At 34.5% G+C, this 25,300-nt stretch overlaps 2 long non-coding RNA genes and 1 other non-coding gene across 3 annotated transcripts; all 3 read left to right on the plus strand.

Moving 5' to 3' along the window:
- The first annotated feature begins 305 nt into the window (after positions 1-305).
- Positions 306-7,262, plus strand: LOC148779848 (uncharacterized). Its single transcript, XR_016044628.1, has 2 exons — positions 306-855; positions 6,169-7,262. It is a non-coding gene; the product is annotated as an uncharacterized LOC148779848 (long non-coding RNA).
- Positions 7,263-17,611: 10,349 nt separating this feature from the next.
- Positions 17,612-21,069, plus strand: LOC148779849 (uncharacterized). The gene is made up of 2 exons (XR_016044630.1): positions 17,612-18,262; positions 20,631-21,069. It is a non-coding gene; the product is annotated as an uncharacterized LOC148779849 (long non-coding RNA).
- Positions 21,070-21,797: 728 nt separating this feature from the next.
- LOC18449082 (putative CCR4-associated factor 1 homolog 6) lies at positions 21,798-22,908 on the plus strand. Its single transcript, XR_016044629.1, has one exon. It is a non-coding gene; the product is annotated as a putative CCR4-associated factor 1 homolog 6 (transcript).
- The last annotated feature ends 2,392 nt before the right edge of the window (positions 22,909-25,300 follow it).

Below are 25,300 nucleotides of genomic sequence, written 5' to 3' on the forward strand. Positions count from 1 at the left end.
CTGATGGGTCAAACTAATCACCCATTGGGTTCAAGTTAGACAGTCTGTCTCGGCCCACTCAGCCCAACTTTCCCTTTAATAAAGAAAAAGAAAAGAAAAGATTTCATATATCCACTTTTATTTTATTTCTTCTTTGCCTCTTTCATGCACCTCTTTTTCTCCCTTTCATAAGTTCCCCTCTCTTTCGGTAGTCCATTTTTTTAACTTTTACACCTCTCTCCCTGTCTCTCTCGATCTCTCTCTGTCATTTGCCCTTTCTTTACGTGATCCTTTTCTTCTTCCTTTCGTACACCTCATTCGCTCTCACATTTCAATTTGCAGTTTTGAGCTCTCTCTATATGTAATCAATTTTTTAGGTGTCAGCTCCTCTCTCTATACGATCCATTTTGTAGTTCTGAGCTCTGTCTCTAAAACCATATCCTAACCCATGTTTTCGTGCAATCAGGTTTGTGGTTTAACCTCTCTCTATCTCCCTCTGAAACGATCATCAAACACCTCTCTCTGAAACCATATCCTAGCCTCCCTCGCTCTCAAAACAATTGCTGGTATTATATTTCACTGTCTTTATCTAAAATCACCACCTAAAGCCTCTCTCTAGCTATAAAGTTTAATACTAACACGGCCCATCTCCTCTTATTTCCAAATCGACTCATAGCCACCCAACTTCCTCTTCAAATAAAAAGCCATCTGCCCTTTTATTCTTTTTCCCAACTAAAAATCTTCTTCGTCAACTCAGAACTGCCATACGGCTATAGTACTAGCCCAAAAATCCGCTCAAACAACATTGCAAATTTGGTGGTGAAAATCAACAAAAACCAACCTCAAATCCGCCAGAAAAAAACAGCCATAAAATTGGTAAGATTTTCATTTATACTATTTTGAGAATTTCTCATAAAAACCACTAAATTGTTGGATATAGTAATATCCAATATCACCCACATAAAAAAATCCCATAATATTGATATAGAAATTAGTAAGTTTCTAAGTTAGTTTGGATATCCCTTGAAGTTTAACTAGATTTAAACTCCTAGTTATATCTTACCGCTGAGATATATATATATATATATATATACCATCAATGAGATTCCTATCTAGTATGGCATTCATATTCTTATATAAGGAATGAGAGAGGACACAATGATTGCACCCTATTCAAGGCAGCCATATGGGAAAGGTGAACTCTTTATTGTCAATGGTGGCTCCAAATAGGTCACACTGATTATATCATCTCTCATTCCTTATATATAAGATCATGAATCCCATACTAAATAGGAATCCCTTATATATCACAAATATCTCAAACTTAAGATATAATCAGAGTCTTAATCTAGTTGAACTGTAATGGTTATTCCAGCTAACTTAATAAACTTATCAGTATCAATCTCAAATAATATGGGATTTCCTTATAGGGGTGTAATGGTTATTCCAGCTAACTTAAGAAACTTATCAATATGAATCTCAGATAATATGGGATTTAGATATCAAAATCACCTGCTCATTATGCCAACATCCAGCATGTAACTTTATGGTTTCATCGTTTTTACCAAATAAATCATTTTGTCATTCTTGCTGAAAGGGATTGTGCTTCTCATATATTTCTCCACCTCAAATACAACACTTGCATATTTTGCTATGTTATTTATTTATGTTTTAAAAGTGCACGAATCTAAGCCTTGTACTGAACCACAAATTCTACTATTATTAATTAGAAAAATACCATGCAAGCATGGAGAATACAAGAGTTTTCAAGTTCTCTCACAAGTTCTAAAATAAGGTCCTTGTCTCTTTCGAATTCCCACCTAAAGGATTAAAGAAAACTTACTCTTTCCTCTCTATTTTTCCTATTTATAAATAAAGCTTTGTTGAGCGAGAAAATTAGTGCAATGAAAATTTGAGAGAGAGAAAGAGAGTGAGTTTTCTTTAACTCCTTTGGAGGTTTTTCTAGAGAGACAAAAACCCTATTTTAGGGAGAGAGAGAGTTCGCAGTTTGGATTAAAATTATTGCTTCCCAATTAGTACAATATGTATTTAAAAATATCATACTCAATGTGTTTACATGTGTGTATATTCTCAACACTCTTAACCGTAGTAACACATAAACCTGAGTCATTTTTCTCTCGTTCGATCTTATAAGTGATCTCAAAATGAACCAATCATCAAAAATCATGTTAAGGCCATTTATTTGAGGCCAAATTTTAAGTATAAATTCTTTTTTATTTTAGTAAACAATAAGAAAAATAAAATAAAATTTAAAAATATACCTTAAAAGTGTTTTTTTAGCCCAATTAATATGGGTGGTTCATTTTAATAAGATATTTACATCTAGGCATTGGAACGATGTTTTCCTTTCCAAATTTTTTAGATATCTTTATTATCGTTAGATTAGATGGGACTCATTTTGATCTTATCTGGGGTGAAAATTGAATTGTTTTTCTTTTAAATTTATTACTGGGATGAAAAGAGTGTGTGTGCAAAATTTAGCATCACATAAATGCCACAAACATGGCTTTATAGAAGTGAGGTTTCATTTTATTATAATGACATGGTGATATATATATATATATATATATATATATATATATATATATATATATATATATATATATATATATATATATATATATATATATAGCGAGAGAGAGAGAGAGAGAGAGAAAGAAGGGAAAGGATCTTGTCAACCCAAGGGCTAATTGCAACATTGGGCCCGATCTGATGGTCTTTAGGCCCGATCCAATGGTCACCACATATTTGAATTTTCATTTTTTTTCTATAAATTCAAATCACTTAAACTTTTGAGTATTTATACTTTAAAAAGAGAAGAATTTAATAAAAATGTAAAAAGCATAATTTGTAAAATAAAAATTGACCAAAATACCCCCGAAATATTTTGGGGCTAGTTTGGCCAATTATTATTTTGAAAATTATGTTTTTATATTTTTAGTAGATGTGTCTTAATTAGAAAAATGAACGCCAATAATTTCAAGTGATTTGGACTTGTAAAAAAAAAATGAAAATCCAAATACGAAATGAGCTCGTATCTGTCAGATCGGCCCATATTGAATCTGAGCCGTTGGCAGACACTATAGCAGTTAGGCCCATGAGCGGACACGGTATTTTTCATATATATATATATATATATATATATATGATTTCAGGCAACGGTTGTATAGTAGTATAATGCAACCATCTTCTAAACCATGTTAGAGACATTTGTTTGACACAAATTTTTCTTTTAACTCTAAAGAACAATCACAAAAAAAAAATTTGATAAAATGTTGTAGAAAGTGTTTTTCTAGCCCAATTATTATGAGCCGTCCATTTTAGTGAGAATGTTTAGATATAGGCCTCATAAGAATTTTTTTATTCTCAAAATTTTTATATAGCGTTATCATCATTAGGTTAACAATGATAAACAAGAAAAAAGTGATTTAGAATTTTTCAATGCCTAGATCTTGGAATTCACCAAATAGACAATCGAGATTCAGTGTTGGAGGGTACTAATTTTGACCATATCTAGGGTGCAAATTGAATTTCGTTTTTTACAAGATTGATTATGAGGATGAAAAGAATGTGTGAGAAAAATTAGCGTCATGCAAATGCCAAAAACATGATTTTCTACAGGTGTGGTGGCATTGTACTATAATACAACCGTTGGAGTATGTATATATATATGGGATTGTCTATAAGGAGATCATTTCTCTTTTGTACAAAGAATTCACAATCATTCGTGTCCTTTAAATTTTAAAATGGGTGGTCGAAAGAGTATCATTGAATAGATACAAAGGTTCAAAAACAATTTCTCGGACTTCGTGACTTACCTTAAGTCGTCCAATTTGATATCTAATAAGTATAAATGATTGTGACCCCCATATACAAAAGATAAATGGTCTCTTTGTAGACAATCCCTATGTAGAAAAAAGCTAAAAAACACCAATAGGCAAAATTCTATAATGTTTCGCCACCGCCATGTATTTGCTATGTCCATGGCGGTTTATTGAACGGACCCGCTACGGATGGCACACTGTCCGTTGTGGTTCTGCAAGTATTTTTGGACCGCCACAGACCTAGTATATCCACGATTGTACTGCCACGGACATGCTAGATCCCTGGCGGTCAAGAAATATACACCGCCCGATTTTTTCAAACTGTGATGAGCCTATGGGTAAAAACACTATTCATTTTCACCCATAGACATTGCGTAGAGGCTTCCATCCATCCATCCATATATATATATATATATATATATATATTTATGGAATCATCTAACCAACCCTTTGGCCGAGATGCTACAGTGATCTCAAACAAGGGCTCCAAATTAAGTCACCACATTGCATTCAAATTAGTCACCCCCTCCAAGATTAACTATACCCGACAATTCCATAGAGGCATGGACTACTAAATCTAGTGTTTCATGTGATTTTGTTTTAACTCTTTTGAAATTGGTCGTAGGTGAACCAAATATGTTATAGAAAGATATGTCAAAATACCTATATGAGATGTGCTATACAACATTTATCCACTTGCAATTATATCAATTCATGATCATGTAGTTAAATATACTAGATTGTTCATCTAAGGCTGCAGTAAATTTCCTTATATTTTCGAATTACTTTAAGCAATTGCACGCTGTAAAACCTCCCCACCAATGAGTATATTTGTCCATAGAATCAATGCATCATAGTATGGTTCTTATAGAAGCGCAACAAATAATTTTAGGAGTATCAGAAAACTAAAATTGTTTCATGCGGACTTGACTGCATTTCTACAATATCTTATAGAAGTGCCACAAATAATTTTAGGAGTATTAGAAAAGGATAATTGTTTCATGTAGGCTGGACTGCATTACTACAATATGCTTTACAGAGGTATAAAGCATTCATCTTAGAGATGGAAGAAAATAGGTGGTCTATCAAAAAACAATGGTCCAAATGTTTTCTTAATATAATTACTAGTTCTAGTTTTCAATTTTTTTTTTCCATATGCATGATCTCAATGTTAAAGATAGAACAAATTGTATTTTAAAATGATATTTATTTACAAGCTTACATTTCTACAATATCTGGGCTGGCCGCATAGAAACTGTGTCCATTAAAAAATACCAGCTAATTTGAACATCCAAGAGTCGCCGCTAAGTTTGCATGAGCTCAATGTGTTATCGGGCTCCTATATTCCTATAAAAATTGCAGGAAAAAACACAATTAACCAAAAAAAAGATATAAAAATATTTTTTTGGGTTTTTAAACTCTATTAAAAATCTCACTAAAACCAAAATTAACAAGAAAAGGAATATGAAAAGACTCTACCATTTAAAAGGGTTGGTTCCTCCCTCTTCCTCCGCCAAAAACTCTCTCTCTAAACAAGGGATATTCAACTCGTTTCATTCATCTGATGTATTTCAGTTTATGTTGGTTTTGATTTCATTGGTTTCATTCCACGTAAATTTAAGAAATACAGCCAATGCGTTGTCGGGCTCTTAAATTCCAATGAAAATAGCACGAAAAAACAGAACTCACCAAAAAAGAGATGAAAAACTTTTTTGGGGTTCTTAAACTCTATTAAAAATCTCACTAAAACAAAAATTAACAAGAAAAGAAATATGGAAAGACTCTGCCATTTAAAAGGGTTGGTTCCTCCCTCTTTCTCCTCCAAATCCTCTCTCTCTTTCTCTTTCTCTCTCTCTCTCTCTCAACGAGGGATTGGACCCCAACACCCTATTGCAGAGATATATATTCAACTCGTTTCATTCATCTCAGGTATTGCTGTTTATATTGGTTTAGATTTCATGGGTTTCAATCCACGAAAATTTAATTTTCATATGAATCTTTGCTTATTTGTATGCTTCTCTCTGATTTTTTACTCTCTTTAGATGGTTTAATGGGAATTTTGTGTTAGTTGAATGAAATGCTTTCTGTATATCTTTATTTCAACTTCTTTTCCCTTTATTCTGTTTCTGATGCATCTTTTACTGATTTTCATGCAGCTGTTGTTGTCAAAATGCTTTCTAAAGGGCTATCTAAGGCCAAATTTTCACCTTAATTTTCTTTTGGATGCTTTTTATTCTTTTTTTTGCGCCTCCTTGTAATGTACATTCTGTTTCACAAACTTGAACCCATCTTTTATACCAACTTTCAGTAATGGCTGACGTACTTATCATCGATGTATGGGCAGATAATGTACATGAAGAGTTCTCGAGAATTCGTGACGTTGTTCACCGATATCCGTACATTGCATTCGACACTGAATTCTCTGGCTTTGTTAATCCCTCTGACAGTCGTGCTGGTGCAAGAATCTACAATGGGCATATTAAAGCCAATGTGGTTTCCCTCAAACTTATACAAGTGGGCCTTACATTTTTTGATGAATTTGGTTCGCTACCAACAAATCAATATGGCCAACAGATAGCCTGGGAAATAAATTTAAGTGACTTTGACCCTTCCTCGGATCGATATTCAATGGAGGCGATGATATATTAGGTAATTCAGGTATTGATTTTGAGAAGAATCACACGAAAGGTGTAACTTCTCAAACACTAGCTGACTCTCTTACATTTGCTCGGCTGGTTTCAAACCCTGCTGTTCATTGGGTCACGTTTCATGGTACCTACGATATGTCCTATCTTGCAAAGCCTTTGAATGGTTGCACTCTCTTGCCGGATCCATTATCGACTTTCCTCTCGATGGTTAATAGGATATTTCCTAACTTTTACGATGCAAAGCACATGGTTCACCACCATTACATATGGACAGGGGGTCTTTCGAAACTAGCTAGGGACATGGGGGTGCAGAGTTCTGCACTCGATATGCACCAAGCAGGGGCCGATAGCGTGGTTACAGTCAAGGCATTTGTCATTCTCAAGAAGCGTGTCATTAAAAGGGTTTGTGTTGGTGAGTGCAACAGATTGCTATATGGTTTGTAGGAGAAAGAGTCATGTCTCACTATTCTCGCCCTGCCTCCATATACACGTTTCTCTCCATCGTCCCCTTGTGTTCCATATCTTAATATTTTCCCTATAAATCTCTCTTCTCTTTCTATTATGTGTGCTGGTTTTACCATCCTTTTCGGTCCTATTTTTTTTCCCATAACTCAGAATCCTCCCTCTAACTCTCTCTCTCTGTTATGTCTGTTCATCTATTTTTATCCCACTTTATCTTGCATTGCAAAATCGGATGTAGGTTTCTTATAGTAGATTTTTTGAAAATGAAGTTTGGTCACTGTGAATGAAAGGTTTCTATGTATGACTGAATTAAAAGTGGAGTTGTTTAGTATCCGTTTATAATTTGATACTATTGCGGGTGAAATGGATAGGGTTTGAACAAGTTAAAAGGTTTCTTAGGTTTCTATAGAGTTTATTTGCGTTGAAAAATGGGGCTAATGAAAAAGTTTGAACAAGTTAAAAGATTTGGGAAACAATTGAATAAAAACCGAAAGTGGAGAGGAATAAAATCAAGTAAGAGATATGTGAAATGGGTTTATGTCCCCATATCGTTATGCTGAACACACTTTCTTTTTTTTATGTGATATTTAACTAGGGCAATATTCAAACCTACCAGCTTCAACTACAAAACAATGGATGGTGCACCCAAAACCTATGAAAAGTTTTGGCCAGGTTACCATATAAGCAATTATTGACAAAATTTTTAGGGAAAAAGTTTATATAAGGTTGCAACCTTAGAATGTAGAACTACGGTTGCACCTCAAAATCCATCAAAAAAGGTTGTTTTAGTGCTGGAAAGCCCTGTGATTGATCATCTCGATATGTCGAGATGTATGACTATGAAAAATATAAAAAAATTTGAGTCTCAAAAATAGTGCATCTTACAACATATTGTCTACACCGTCCATTTTCAAGATTTTCATATGTTCATAGATCTATTTGATTTTAACCATTTTTAGATTTAAAATTTTGTAATTAGATATAAAAATAGATTTTGAGATAATCTTAAGAACATTTTATATCAAAATTACATATTATAATAAAATTTGAAGGTGCACCTTAGTTGGATTGTTTAAGGTTGAAACCTTATGGAAACCACACCCTTATTTTAAAAAGACAAATATGAGGTTAGCCCACTAGCTGACAGCTACCGTATATGCCCAAGATCCCAGCTTGAATTTCGGCCGATCTGACGATCACGATTTCATTTCGTAATATCATTTTAATATTTTTATAAAAATCAAAGTCACCTAAAAGTTTAGGCGTTCATTCTTCTCATCAAGGAACACCTAATAAAAATATTAAAAAATAAATTGATTAAAATCTCTCTCTCTATTATGTGTGCTGGTTTTACCATCCATTTTGATCCTACTTTTTTTTCCATAACTCATTGTCCTCCCTCTAACTATATCTCTCTATTATGTGTGTTGGGTTTTCCATCTATTTTGATCCCACTTTATCTTGCATTGCATAATGGGGTGTAAGTTTCATATAGTAGTTTTGTTGAAAATGAAGTTTGGTCACTGTGAATGAAAACTTTCTATGTTTGACAATGAAGGAAAAGTGGAGTTAAAATTTGATACTATTGCAGGTGAAATGGATTGGGTTTGAGCATGTTAAAACGTTTTTAAGGTTTCTATAAAGTCTATTTGTGTTGAAAAATGGGCCCAATGGAAAAGTTTGAACAAGTTAAAAGATTTGGAAGAACAATTGAATAAAATCCGAAAGTAGAGAGGAGTAAAATCAACTATGAGATATGTGAAATGGGTTTTTGTCCCCATATCCTTATCCTGAACTCTTTGTTTTATAATGATATTTAAGTTGGTCACTGTGAATGAAAAGTTTCTATGTATGACAATGAATGAAAAGTGGATTTAAATTTTGATACTATTGCAGGTGAAATGGATAGGGTTTGGACATGTTAAAAGGTTTTTAAGGTTTCTATAGAGTCTATTTGTGTTGAAAAATGGGGCCAATGGAAAAGTTTGAACAAGTTAAAAGATTTGGGAGGACAATTGAATAAAATCCGAAAGTAGAGAGGAGTAAATTAACTATAAGATATGTGAAATGGGTTTTTGTCCCCATATCCTTATACTGAACTTTTTGTTTTAAAATGATATTTAAGTTGGTCACTGTGAATGAAAAGTTTCTATGTATGACAATGAATGAAATGTGGAGTTAAAATTTGATACTATTGCAGGTGAAATGGATAGGGTTTGGACATGTTAAAAGGTTTTTAAGGTTTCTATAGAGTCTATTTGTGTTGAAAAATGGGGCCAATGGAAAAGTTTGAACAAGTTAAAAGATTTGGGAGAATGAATAAAATCCAAAAGTAGAGAGGAGTAAAATCAAATATGAGATATGTGAAATGGGTTTTTGTCCCCATATCCTTATCCTGAACTCTTTTTTTTAAAATGATATTCAAGTTGGGCAATATTAAAACGTACCAGCTTCTACTACAAAACAATGGATGGCACTCCCAAAAACTATGAAAAGTTTTGGCCAGGTTACCACATAAGTAACTAATGACAACATTAATTTAAAGGGAAAAAAATATGAGGTTAGCCCACTAGCTGACAACTACAGTGTATGTTCAAGTGCCCATATTGAATCTAGGCTGATCTGATAATTACAATTTCATTTCATAATATAATTTAATTATTTTTATAAAAATCAAAATCACAAAAAATTTTAGGTGTTCATTATAGTCATCAAGGTGCACCTAATAAAAATATTAAAAAATAACTCGCAAAAATAAATTGATTAAAAAACTTATGAAAGTTTCAGTGGTATTTTGATGAATTTATTTTTTATGAATTAGCTTGTTAATATTTTTCTTAGATTCTCCTATTTTTAAAGAATTGACGCTCAAAATTTGAAATGATTTTAGGCTTCTAAATTAAAATTCAAATACGAAATGCAATTGAAATTTCAAAATTACTGAAGCACTTTATGTTCTACTAGAGACTATAATCCACACACACTTTCTCAAACTGATCCAATAGTTCCCATGACCCAGAATCCATTGCAAGCGTTTATGATTGGGCTACCAAAGTCATCCAATAGGAAAAAGGATACAATCCTAATGTATGGATTACAAGTTCCCCTCAAGGACAATTCCAACGTCCTACAAACTTGTATACACACCTCACACATGATAACTATGGGGGTCATTGGTCGGGCTTGGATCTAACGCGCTCAGGCTCTCTCAGGGGCCCGGGTTCGATTGACCTCTTCTCGAACAACCGCCCGGCCTAACGAGCGTGTATGCAGCCCGTGTGTCACGTACGGATAGGTATGTCCAACTATGAGACGATTTTAAAGCGATGACGGGATGAACTCGAGCACCTACCTCACCGTGGTTTGAGTTTGTAGGATAAACCAGGGCTATTGCCCTCTTAGATCAATGAACGAAAGCCCTCCGGCTGTCAAAAAGCACGGTTTTAATTTGGCTCCTTCTCTAAACTCATCACCTCACCTCAACTCTCACTCAAAAGCTGCTAGTGAAATTCAAATATAAAATACTCCATGATTCCCTTTTATAGATTGCCCAATCGCTCATAATTCAGTACGACAAGGTGGTCATCATTTGACACCCCAAAAAAATCAAGGATCAAATTCCTAAATCATTGTTGCTTTTAGAAAACCATTATTGATTTGCACAATTTCAATAAATGTTTACTAAAAATATTTGTCACTAACGATTACGAACTACTCCAACGGATGTGAAAAAGTGGCCTCACCATATTGCCTAAATCCAAAAAGTAAGTAGTCATCTCATTATGATTATTCCAATGCTACGAAGAGTGAACGTCACAAATGAGTTTCACTATATTGGAGAGAGCAAAAGATTTCATCTTTCAAAGCAGGAAGTACACCAAATGTCGTGAAAAATAAATATTACATTTACGACCTAGAACTGTGCAAGCATTAATTCAGCCTCATGAGTCCCAATGATTCTCAAAATTTGGGAAGCCTCGTCTACCATTTTACAGGTGTTTCTGGATGCCACACATTCCTTCTCATTCACATTATATACACTTTTAAAAATCCAATTCTACTCCTAAGAAGTCAAGCACGACAAGTGCTAGATTCAAACTAAGTTTGAACCCACATGACCATATAAGTTGAATACTGTGACAGCGAAGAGCTAGAGATAACATTTAAATGATCCCAACTCTATATCATTGACCGTTTGATTCACTCATCATAAACCCTCCGATCAATCAATGCTTTATTATACTTTCCTCGGGCACATGCCCACATATATTCCTACACATATCCAAAATGTTCAATAACTTATGCACTCCTATACATAAGATGCATGATGTTAGCCTTTCCTTTCTCATTCCTTCTATCTATTGTTGGTAAAAAGTACCCCTCATCCTTCTCTCAAGATCATGAAGATGGAAGCAATGTGGCACGTTTTCGATAAAACAAATTTTATACTTGCCGGAGAGGCAAAGTTGACAGAAGCATTAAACATCTCTAACACGTTGTACCAAATGTTACAAGATAAGGCATGATGTTACATGTTGTCACGATTGGATGAACATCTAGACCCCACTCAAGGACGTGATCATCGTGCAAATATATGAATCACTTTATCAACTAGACATGCAAACCATTATAAAACCACTGGGCACAATTACAAACTGCCAACCAAAGCTACTGGAAGCTTATAAATAAACAGTATAGTAAGCCTCTGAGGAGTGGATGGTCTGTAGATACACACCCTGCTATGAAGATTTAGCAGTCCTATATCAGTAGCTATCGAACAAGAAGATCCTATATAGACAAAGGACATATCTTGTACCACCTTCAATTATTGGTGAATTCATTTGTAACAGATTAAATATTGGTTTTCACTTCTCTATTGTATGAGATAGTGAATATAGAAACCTTTGAATTTATTGACCCAAAATTAAATAAAGCTTTGTACGTGGAGAGTGTTGTTTGAAGTCTTCTTGGTTGTTTTATGCATTTATTCCCTGCATTCGACTTAAGATCACGCCAAACACCTGGTTGGCCAGATTTTCTAAGAAAGCTTGTATTTAAGAGGTTTCGTGGATTTTGTTTATGCTAGGACCTTTTCCCCCTACCACATTAAGCAGAGGTAATGATTTTCCTTATCGGTGATATGATGACTCGAGGAATGGCCACATACCCCAGAGCTCCATGGACTCTATCGTTTTGACCCTTGGCCTGCTGGTCCATATCTTAGTATGAATCATGGAACAAGACATTAAACAGGGAGTGGTTCTCCTCACAAACACAATTTCAACGATTAGCCTGAGGGTCAATAAGCTCCTGAAGGATTGCCCGGGGTCGAATCCTTAACTTTTAGGGCATTCCTAGCTACACAAATCTCATGGTCCAGGGTCACCCTATGTAGTTCAATGGGACCAGCTATACGAAGGTTAAGATATCTAACTATGGACTGACCTAAGAGACTCAGGTCTTGGTCATAAGACTATGACATGGTAGCATATTGACCACTAGGTTTCCTAATTTGGGCTTGAACAAGACAATGGATTCATTGGCCGAATCGACTCAAACAACAGACATCTTTCTAACCTAAGTTAATACACACCGCATAAAAAGGTCTGAAAAGACTAGGCCTAGGTTATAAGGTACAACTTAGTTCAAGGTGATGCTCCCAACTAAGAAAAAACCGAAATGCAGTTGGGTTCAGGGTACGCCCATGTAGATCCTGAGCTACCCTTAATGGTACTGTCATAAGGTCCTACCATTGGGGTTCTTTTGGGGCAAGGAATTCTGGATTCCTACCATTGGGGTTCTTTTGGGGCAAGGAATTCTGGAGTGGTGCGCACAGTTAAAGTTGCATGATTCCCATCCATCCCAACTCTTAGAAGCTAGGTGCTCTTCTCAATGTCAATGCCAACTTTGGGTGTTTTTGAAAATCTGAGATGGTTTTTTGGTAACTCTAAGTGAGAGGTGTGGAAAATAACCTGTGCGTGGTTTCAAAGGTATGACATCAAGCAATTTCAAGCTATCTAACAATTTTATGAAAATTATGGATATAAAAGAAGTTCCCTTCTTTCATCATCTTTTTTTTGAATTTCTCCATAACAGTACCCAGAAAGCAGGGAACAGGGGTTGCAATGGGAAGGACAGAAACCATTTGGAAAATTATGTGTTGCTAATAACTAGGGGTTTTAGTATAGTCCGTAGCCCATGGTGTATGTCTTAAAAAAAAAAAAAAATTGTTTTTCTAGTATATCTATGCATAATTCCAGAGACTTCTAAAAGGTGTTTATGTTGAAAACGTTAACTCAACAACCCCATGGTGGCGCCAACTATTTGTAGAAAAATATTGAGAAGATTTTTGCATGAAATTCCTCTAATTTATGCCCTAAATAAATTAAATTTAGTAAATTCGATAGAGATTGCAGGGAAAATTAAATTACAATATGGGAACTGATTAACCTTGGAAGTCCAACTCCTCTTCGAATCGTTGGCAGCACCGACTAATCTTTTGAGCTAAAATAAATATTTCAAAGGTAATTCAAAGGCGACAAATCGGAAAAGAAAAGATTGATTACCAGAGTTGGGACTACTGGCCTGCGAAACCCAAACCCATAGTTGTAACATGGTTTCTCTTTCTTAAACGAATTTTGTTGAAATTATCAATGTTTGTTATATTGATCTGAGGTGAACTACCTTTCCAAGGTTTAGGTGCCTAGAACCTTGTGTTTGACCTTGATCAAGGTTCTCTAGTTTTTCGTGGTTATTGCTGATGAAGTTGGAGGATTTTGTTTTGCCTAAGTCTAGGGCTTCCACTCTCTAGGTCTCTTTGGCTCTTTATTCTCTCTAGGGTTTGCGAACTTTCTTTTAATTTATATGAGCTGATATATTTTAGACAGACTCTTAATTTGGATTCAAGACCGTTATAATCTTATATGAGTTCTTATTGTTCCCATTCTGAATTGATTCTAGGTAGTCCTAAGAGATTTAGGACTCCGAATAGGTATCTTTAGGGCGTGCTTGATAAGTAGGGGATTTTGGAAGCGGGAGTTGAACAAATTCGATATTATCGTATGGAAGCCACAAATTGGAAGGGCGGCCTTCCATGAGGAAATTTTTTAGCTTCAAAATGGATCCATTTTGGAAGACCGCCCTTCCATAGAAAGTGATGGAAGGGTGGTATTCCATAATTTGTTGAAGACTCCATCAAAATCTCAAAATGTCCACACTTCAAGGTTAGAGAATAGGATTACCTGTGAGGGTACGTTAAGGTTTGTGATGCTAGTGAACTCCATAATGGATTATCAGGCTATTTTAAATTGTTTTTCTTAGAGTTTTATGAAATAATCACCTTAGATTAGGATTTTAGGGTGCTGCTATCTTGGATTTTAGATTCAAGACTAAGGGATTTTAGAAATACAGCCAATTCTAAAAGTGATTCGCTCAGGGTTTTTTTGCAAGGTAGATCTATAACTGTGGACAATCTTAGGAAGCATGGAATGATTTTGGGTAATGTTTTCTTGTTGTGTACGAAAGATGAAGATTGTGGTGACCACTTGTTTCTCCATTGTGAATTTACCAGTTTCCAATGGAGTTGGGCTCTCCATATATGTAACCTTACTATGATCTTACAGCAAAATCAAATGGATATTGTGAATCCGTTAGTATTTTCAGGTTTTCCGAAGAGTGGGATAGTTTTATAGAATGTTATTAGAGTTGCGCTACTATGGGAAGTTTGGTTGGAGAGAAATAGAAGGACTTGTGATGGTAAGATTGTTGAGGATTGATGTTTTCTATTCTGAAGAAATAGATCTGCCAAGGTGGAGTCAAAAAGGCGACTCCGGAGGGCCGTTAAAAGCTCGAAGGGCTGAAGGCCCGTAGAGCTTGAGCCCATACATGGGCTTCGATATATCTGGGACTTGATATATATCCGTACAAGGGTATTTCGATAATTTATACCATCTATCTGGGACTCGATATATATCGTTGTGATTGGGAGTTCATCTAAAGTTGAAAGTTAAGGGAAAAACGTAAATCTGTTTGTAATTAGATAAAATCAGAGAGGCGTGAAGAAAAGAGCAGATTGTAACCCTATTCTCCATTGTCAATAAAGAAGCTAAAATCTCGCGTGGACATAGGCATGTTGTCGAGCCACGTATATCTTTGCGTTGTGGTTAGTTGTCTCTTTCTTTTGTGTTTGTTTCTTCTTTCTTGTTTTCGTGGATTTATTTTCGTTTCTACAAAGACAACAGACATACACCAAGTTAAGGATAAGGATTTCATCACTACTTGGCTATGGTTTTCAATGACTAAGGAAGGTGATGATATTTCAGAGGCGGATGTTGTGATGAACTTTGTAAATTTAATGCGGCAATTGTCTAGAGTTTTTCCACAAGTGGGAAGATGGATACCACTAGTCAGTGTGCGAATCAAACTGATATTTAATGCTGGTTCTCTTCGAAACCCTATGCTGGCAGGTTTTCAAAGTGTTTTTCAAGATTCTAGTGGTGCTGTCCTTTGCTGCTATTTCGGTCCTTGTGGTCCCTCTATAGTCAATAAGGTCGAATTGTTTGCTTCACTATTTGGGTTGAAAGTGTTGAAAAAGTGATTTTTCGATGTTTGGTGTATTGTAGATGGGTTTCTCTTAATGTGATAATTGGCGCATGAGGAATTGGAGGTCTCCTTGGACAGTCAGATCTATCTGGATAGAAATCTCAAATTTACTATTTTTGGGTTGAGTTCCATCATGTTTACAGGGAGGGAAATGGTGTTGTTGACTTCTTAGCAAACATGGAGTTAATAGCTCCCACTTTTTAACTAGTAACTATCTTCCATTGAAATTGTAATACTTCTTCTTATTATCATTAGAAGATTAGGATCTTGTCAAAAAAGAAAAGAAACAAGGAAATATACAATCCTCTTAAATGTTGGTGACAACACGAATGGTTGATCCTAGCCTTAATGAATAAAAGTCATATTTTAGAAAAATAAAAAATCAAATTTTACAACCATGAGATTGTTACAATGAGTTTTTAGTTTCGGTAATTTCTATCTTACTACCATTTTAAAGGTTATTTTTTGTTTCTTTCTTTGTGAAAATCATCATTTTTACCTACTCGGTTTGTATCTTTTATTATAAGAAAAAGATCATATAAGTTGATAGCTGAAATTGTAGAATTAAGGTATACCTCAAAAATCCATCATAAAAGGGTATTTTGATGTTGGAAAACTATCTAATTGAGCATCTCGACATCTAGATCTATGTATATGAAAAAAAAAATTCAAGTCCCAAAATTGCAACCTATTATCTATCCATTTTGATGATTTTCATACATTTATAAATCTATTTATTAGAACCAATTTTGGAGTTTTTAAAATGCTACAACTAGATATGAAAATGGATTCGTACCCCATCCTAAAAATTTTGACACCAAAATTGCATCTCACGACAGTTTACAGTTGCATCATATTTTGATTGTTTAAGCTTGCAACCTTATGCAAATGTCACCCTTATATTTCCTTCCTGATCTTTATTTTCCAATAATCCAGTACAAAAAAGGAATATTTGGAAGCTAAGTAACATATATATTATCTATTTAGTGTGAAGCATATTTTTCTAATTCTTAGATCTCATTGTTAAAAAATTGGACGTTCTGTATTTAATCTTGAGGTATTGCTTTTTTCTACCCCATAGATAATTTAGTTTTTTTTATTGAGTATAGCATATGGGTTGAAGATGTTACCTACCCAAAATTTAGGGTCTTAAAAATATTTCTAGATTAGGTTGTACTTAAAGGGAATAACTGGATGATAAGAACAAAATAAAAATAAGATTCCATATGTCCTCTCTTTTTCCCCCTTCTAAACCTCTTTTGCTCTCTTTATTCACCTTTCTACACCTCTCTTTTTATTCCCCCTTCTACACCTCTCTCTCTCTTTGATCGGTTTTCCTCTCTTTTAGTGGTCCATTATTTTTCCTTTTATACCTTTCTCTCTCTCTGTCTCTCTCTCTCTCTTCTTGATCTCTTTCTTCCCCCTTTCATACGTCTCACTCCCTCGCATACAATTTGCAATTTTGAGCTCTTTGTCTCTTTGTATATTTATTATGTATGTGTCACCTCCTCAATCTATATGGTCCATTTTGTTGTTTTGAGCTGTCTCTAAAACCACATCCTTACCCAGGTTTTCTCTCAAATCAGCTTGTTGGTTTAATATGTTTCGCTCTATCTCTCCGGAACCATCATCTAACACCTCTCTCTAAAACCATCTCCTAGCCTTCCTCTCTCTCAAAACAATTTCCTGGTCTCATATTTCTGTTTCTCCCGTGAGATCCAAAAAATACTCCTAAATTAAGGTTTACCCCATGGAATAACTAGACATAATGCTCTTTCCGGAGCATGAAATATTTCAGCCTAACTTTCTGCGATGTTTGCTTAAAAAGTGGGACTGATGGGTCAAACTAATCACCCATTGGGTTCAACTTAGACAATCTGTCTCGGCCCACTTAGCCCAACTTTCCCTTTAATAAAGAAAAAGAAATGAAAATATTTCATATATCCTCTTTTATTTTATTTATTGTTTGCCTCCTTCTGCACCTCTTTTTCTCTCTTTTATAAGTTTCTCTCTCTTTCGGTGGTCCATTTTTTTTAACTTTTACACCTCTCTCTCTGTCTCTCTCGATCTCTCTTACTGATTTGCCCTTTCTTTACGTGATCCTTGTCTTCTGCCTTTCGTACACCTCATTCGCTCTCACATTTCAATTTGCAGTTTTGAGCTCTCTCTATATATAATCAACATTTCCATTTGCAGTTTTGAGCGCTCTCTATATACAATCAATTTTTCAGGTGTCAGCTCCTCTCTCTATACGATCCATTTTGTAGTTCTGAGCTCCGTCTCTAAAACATATCCTAACCCATGTTTTCCTGCAATCAGCTCTGTGGTTTAAACTCTTTCTAACTCCCTCTGAAACCATCATCAAACACCTCTCTCTGAAACCATATCCTAGCCTCCCTCTCTCTCAAAACAATTTGCTGGTATCATATTTCTCTCTTTATCTAAAATCACCACCTAAAGTCTCTCTCTAGCTATAAAGTTTAAAACTATCACGGCCCATCTACTCTTATTTCCAAATCGACTCATAGCCACCCAACTTCCTCTTCAAATAAAAAGCCATCTGCCCTTTTAATCTTTTCCCAACTAAAAATCTTCTTCTTGAACTCAGAACTGCCATACTGCTATAGTACTAGCCCAAAAATCCGCTCAAACGACATTGCAAATTTGGTGGTGAAAATCAACAAAAACCAACCTCAAATCCGCCAGAAAAAAACAGCCATAAAATTGGTAAGATTTTCATTTATACTATTTTGAGAATTTGTCATAAAAACCACTAAATTGTTGGATATAGTAATATCCAAGATCACCCACATAAAAAAATCCCATAATATTGATATAGAAATTAGTAAGTTTCTAAGTTAGTTTGGATATCCCTAGAAGTCTAACTAGAATAAAACTCCTAGTTATATCTTACCACTGAGATATATATATATAACATCAATGAGATTCTTATCTAGTATGGCATTCATATTCTTATATAAGGAATGAGGGAGGACAGAATGATTGCACCCTATTCAAGGCAACCATATGGGAAAGGTGACCTCTTCATTGTCAATGGTGGCTCCAAATAGGTCACACTGCTTATATCATCTCTCATTCCCTATATATAAGATCATGAATCCCATACTAAATAGGAATCCCTTATATATCACAAATATCTCAAACTTAAGATATAATCAGAGTCTTAATCTAGTTGAACCGTAATAGTTATTCCAGCTAACTTAATAGCCTTATCAATATCAATCTCAGATAATATGGGATTTCCTAATCGGGGTGTAATGGTTATTCTAGCTAACTTAAGAAACTTATCGATATCAATCTCAGATAATATGGGATTTAGATATCAAAATCACCTGCTCATTATGCCAACGGTTGTATAGTAGTATAATGCAATAATCTTCTAAACCATGTTAGAGACATTTGTTTGACACAAATTTTTTCTTTTAACTCTAACAAACAATCACAAAAAAAAAAAATTGAAAAAATGTTGTAGAAAGTGTTTTTCTATCCCAATTATTATAAGCCGTCCATTTTAGTGAGAAGGTTTAGATATAGGCCTCATAAGGATTTTTTTATTCTCAAAATTTTTATATAGCGTTATCATCATTAGGTTAACAATGATAAACAATCAAAAAGTGATTTTGAATTTGTCAATGCCTAGATCTTGAAATTCACCAAATGGACAGTCGAGATTCATTGTTGGAAAGTACTAATTTTGACCATATCTAGGGTGCAAATTGAATTTTGCTTTTTATAAGATTGATTATGAGGATGAAAAGAATGTGTAAGCAAAATTAGGGTCATGCAAATGCCAAAAACATGGTTTTTTAGAGGTTTGGTGGCATTACACTATAATACAACCGTTGGACTATATATATATATATGGAATTGTCTATAGGGAGATCATTTCTCTTTTGTACATAGAATTCACAATCATTCGTGTCCTTTAAATTTTAAAATGGGTGGTTCAAAGAGTATCATTGAATATATACAAAGGTTCAAAAATAATTTCTCGGACTTCGTGACTTACCTTAAGTCGTCCAATTTTATATCTAATAAGTATAAATGATCGTGACCCCCATGTACAAAAGATAAATGGTCTCTCTGTAGACAATCCCTATATAGAAAAAACCTAAAAAACACCAAATAGGAAAAATGCTATACTGTTTCGCCACCGCCATGTATTTGCTATGTCCATGGCGGTTTATTGAACGGACCCGCAACGGACGGCGCACTGTCCGTTGTGGTTCTACAAGAATTTTTGGACTGCCACGGACCTAGTATGTCCATGATTGTACTGGCACGGACATGCTAAATCCATGGCGGTCGAGAAATATACACCGCCCGATTTTTTCAAACTGTGATGAGCCTATGGGTAAAAACACTATTCATTTTCACCCATAGACATTGTGTAGATGCTTCCATCCATCCATCCATATATATATATGGAATCATCTACCCAACCCTTTGGGCGAGATGCTACAGTGATCTCGCCCTTATTGCCATCGAATCATTTTTTTTTAATAGAAGAAACATAAGATTGATTTCAATCTCAAACAAGGGCTCCAAATTAAGTCACCACATTGCATTCAAATTAGTCACCCCCTCCAAGATTAACTATACCCGATAATTCCATAGAGGCATGGACTATTAAATCTAGTGTTTCAAGTGATTTATGTTATTTTGTTTTAACTCTTTTGAAATTGGCCATAGGTGAACCAAATATATTATAGGGAGATATGTCAAACTACCTATATGAGATGTGCTATACAACATTTATCCACTTGCAATTATATCAATTCATGATCGTGTAGTTAAATATACTTGATTGTTCATCGAAGGGTGCAGTAAATTTCCTTATATTTTTGAATGACTTTAAGCAATTGCACGCCGTAAAACCTCCCCAGCAATGAGTATATTTGTCCATAGAACCAATGCATCATAGTACGGTTCTTATAGAGGCGCAACAAATAATTTTAGGAGTATCAGAAAAGTAAAATTGTTTCAGGCGGACTGGACTGCATTTCTACATTATCTTATAGAAGTGCCACAATTAATTTTAGGAATATCAGAAAAGGATAATTGTTTCATGCAGGCTAGACTGCATTACTACAATATGCTTTTCAGAGGTATAAAGCATTCGTTTTAGAGATGGAAGCAAAGAGGTGGTCTATCGAAAAACAACGGTCCAAATGTTTTCTTAATATAATTATTAGTTCTAGTTTTCAATTTTTATTTTCCATATGCATGATCTCTATGTTAAAGATAGAACAAATTGTATTTTAAAATATATTTATTGACAAGCTTACATTTGTTCAATATTTCGGCTGGCCGCATAGAAACTGTGTCCATTAAAAAATACCAGCTAATACGAACATCCAAGAGTCGCCACTAAGATTGCATGAGCTCAATGTGTTATCGGGCTCCTATATTCCTATAAAAATTGAAGGAAAAAACAGAATTAACGAAAAAAGAGATATAAAAAACTTTTTTTGGGTTTTTAAACTCTATTAAAAATCTCACTAAAACCAAAATTAACAAGAAAACGACAATGAAAAGACTCTACCATTTAAAAGGGTTGGTTCCTCCCTCTTCCTCCTCCAAAACCTCTCTCTGTAAACGAGGGATTAGGCCCCAAAACCCTATTGCAGAGACGTATATTCAACTCATTTCATTCATTTGATGTATTCCTGTTTATGTTGGTTTTGATTTCATTGGTTTCATTTCACGAAAATTTAAGAAATACAGCCAATGCATTATCGGGCTCTTAAACACCAATGAAAATTACACGAAAAAACAGAACTAACCAAAAAAGAGATATGAAAATCTTTTTTAGGGTTCTTAAACTCCAATAAAAATCTCACAAAAACCAAAATTAACAAAAAAAGGAATATGAAAAGACTTTGCCATTTAAAAGGGTTGGTTCCTCCCTCTACCTCATCCAAATTCTCTCTCTCTCTCTCTCTCTCTCTCTCTGTCTCTCTATCTCTCTCTCTCTCTCTCTCTCTCTCTCTCTCTCTCTCTCAACGAGGGATTGGACCCCAACACCCTATTGCAGAGATATATATTCAACTCGTTTCATTCATCTGAGGTATTGTTGTTTATATTGGTTTAGATTTCATTGGTTTCATTCCACGAAAATTTAATTTTCATTTGATTCTTTGCTCATTTGTATGCTTCACTCTAATTTTTTACTCTCTTTAGATGGTTTAATGGGAATTTTGCGTTAGTTGAATGAAATGCTTTCTGTATGTCTTTATTTCACCTTCTTTTCCCTTTATTCTGTTTCTGATGCATCTTTTACTAATTTTCATGCTGCTGTCGTTGTCAAAATGCTTTCTGAAAGGCTATCTCAAGCCAAATTTTCACCTTAATTTTCTTTTGGAGGCTTTTTATTCTTTTTTTTGCGCCTCCTTGTAATGTACATTCTGTTTCACAAACTTAAACCCATCTTTTATACCAACTTTCAGTAATGGCTGACATACTTATCATCGATGTATGGGCTGATAATGTACATAAAGAGTTCACGAGAATTCGTGATGTTTTTCAACGATATCCTTACATTGCATTCGATACTGAATTCCCTGGCTTTGTTCATCCCTCTAACAGTCGTGCAGGTGCAGAAATCTACTATGGGCATAATAAAGCCAATGTGGATTCCCTAAAACTTATACAAGTGGGCCTTACATTTGATGATGAATTTGGTTCGCTACCAACAAATCAATATGGTCAACAGATAGCCTTGCAAATAAATTTATGTGACTTTGACCCTTCCTGGGATCGATATTCAATGGAGGCGATGAATATATTACGTATTTCAGGTATTGATTTTGAGAAGAATCACACTAAAGGTGTAACTTCTCAAACACTAGCTGACTCCCTCGCATCTGCTCGGCTGGTTTCAAACCCTCCTGTTCATTGGGTCACATTTCATGGTACCTACGATACGGCCTATCTTGTCAAGCTTTTGAATAGTTGCACTCTCTTGCCGGATGCATTATCGACTTTTCTCTCGATGGTTAATAGGATATTTCCTAACTTTTACGATGCAAAGCACATGGTTCACCACCATTACGTATAGATAGGGGGTCTTTCGAAACTAGCAAGGGACATGGGGGTACAGAGTTCTGCACTCAATATGCACCAAGCAGGGGCCGATAGTGTGGTTACAGCCATGGAATTTTTCGTTCTCAAGAAGCGTGTCATTAAAAGGGGTTGTGTTGGTGAGTGCAACAGATTGCTATATGGTTTGTAGGAGAAAGAGTCATGTCTCACTATTCTCCCTCTGCCTCCATTTACACCTTTCTCTTCACCCTCCCCTTGTCTTCCATATCTTAATAATCTCCCTATAAATCTCTCTTGTCTTTCTATTATGTGTGCTGGTCTTACCATTCTTTTCGGTTCTATTTTATTTGCCATAACTTAGAATCCTCCCTCTAACTCTCTCTCTCTCTATTATGTGTGTTTGGTTTTCCATCTATTTTTATCCCACTTTATCTTGCATTGCAAAATCGGATGTAGGTTTCTTGTAGTAGATTTTTTTTAAATGAAGTTTGGTCACTGTGATTGAAAGGTTTCTATGTATGACTGAATGAAAAGTGGAGTTGTTTAGTATCCGTTTATAATTTGATACTATTGCGGGTGAAATGGATAGGGTTTGAACAAGTTAAAAGGTTTCTTAGGTTTCTATAGAGTTTATTTGTGTTGAAAAATGGGGCTAATGAAAAAGTTTGAACAAGTTAAAAGATTTGGGAAACAATTGAATAAAAACCGAAAGTGGAGAGGAGTAAAATCAAGTATGAGATATGTGAAATGGGTTTATGACACCTTTTTTTTTATTTTATTTTATATTTAACTAGGGCAATATTCAAACCTACCAGCTTCAACTACAAAACAATGGATGGTGCTCCCAAAACCTATGAAAATTTTTAGCCAGGTTACCATATAAGCAATTAATGACAACATTTTTTTATGGAAAAAGTTTATATAAGGTTGCAACCTTAGAATGTAGAACTACGGTTACACTTCAAAATCCATCAGAAAAGGTTGTTTTAAAGTTGGAAAGCCCTGTGATTGATCATCTCGACATGTCGAGAAATATGATTATGAAAAATAAAAAAAATTTGAGTCTCAAAAATAGTGCATCTTACAACATATTGTCTACACCGTCCATTTTCAAGATTTTCATATGTTCATAGATCTATTTGATTTTAGCCATTTTTGGATTTCAAATTTTTTAATTAGATATAAAAATAGATTTTGAGGTAATCTTAAGAACATTTTATATCAAAATTACCTATTATAATAAAATTTGAAGGTGCACCTTAGTTGAATTGTTTAAGGTTGAAACTTTGTGGAAACCACACCCTTATTTTAAAAGGACAAATATGAGGTTAGCCCACGAGCTGACAGCTACCGTAAATGCCCAAGATCCCAGCTTGAATCTCGGCCGATCTGACGATCACGATTTCATTTCGTAATATCATTTTAATATTTTTATAAAAATCAAAATCACCTAAAAGTTTAGGCGTTCATTCTTCTCATCAAGGAACACCTAATAAAAATATTAAAAAATAAATTGATTAAAATCTCTCTCTCTATTATGTGTGCTGGTTTTACCATCCATTTCGATCCTACTCTTTTTCCCATAACTCATTATCCTCCCTCTAACTATATCTATCAATTATGTGTGCTGGGTTTTCCATCTATTTTGATCCCACTTTATCGTGCATTGCATAATGGGAGTTTGTTGAAAATGGAGTTTGATCACTGTGAATGAAAACTTTCTATGTATGACAATGAATGAGAAGTGGAGTCAAAATTTGATACTATTGCAGGTGAAATGGATAGGGTTTGAACATGTTAAAAGGTTTTTAAGGTTTCTATAGAGTCTATTTATGTTGAAAAATGGGGCCAATGGAAAAGTTTGAACAAGTTAAATGATTTGGGAGAACAATTGAAAAAAATCCGAAAGTAGAGAGTAAAATCAACTATGAGATATGTGAAATGGGTTTTTGTCCCCATATCCTTATCCTGAACTCTTTGTTTTAAAATGATATTTAAGTTGGTCACTGTGAATGAAAAGTTTCTATGTATGACAATGAATGAAATGTGGAGTTAAAATTTGATACTATTGCAAGTGAAATGGATAGGGTTTGGACATGTTAAAAGGTTTTTAAGGTTTCTATAGAGTCTATTTGTGTTAAAAAATGGGGCCAATGGAAAAGTTTGAACAAGTTAAAAGATTTGGGAGAATGAATAAAATTCGAAAGTAGAGAGGAGTAAAATCAAATATGAGATATGTGAAATGGGTTTTTGTCCCCATATCCTTATCCTGAACTCTTTTTTTTAAAATGATATTTAAGTTGGGCAATATTAAAACATACCAGCTTCTACTACAAAACAATGGATGGCACTCCCAAAAACTATGAAAAGTTTTGGCCAGGTTACCACATAAGTAACTAATGACAACATTATTTTAAAGGGAAAAAAATATGAGGTTAGCCCACTAGCTGACAACTACAGTGTATGTTCAAGAGCCCAGATTGAATCCAGGCTGATCTGATGATTACAATTTCATTTCGTAATATAATTTAATTATTTTTATAAAAATCGAAATCAAATAAAATTTTAGGTGTTAATTATAGTCATCAAGGTGCACCTAATAAAAATATTAAAAAATAACTCGCAAAAAAAAATTGATTAAAATACCTCAGAAAGTTTCAGTGGTATTTTGATGAATTTATTTTTTATGAATTAGCTTGT

This window comes from Amborella trichopoda, chromosome 11 (assembly GCF_054954075.1).
Source record: "Amborella trichopoda isolate Santa Cruz 75 chromosome 11, AtrichopodaSantaCruz75HAP2 v2.0, whole genome shotgun sequence".
Taxonomy (NCBI): domain Eukaryota; kingdom Viridiplantae; phylum Streptophyta; class Magnoliopsida; order Amborellales; family Amborellaceae; genus Amborella; species Amborella trichopoda.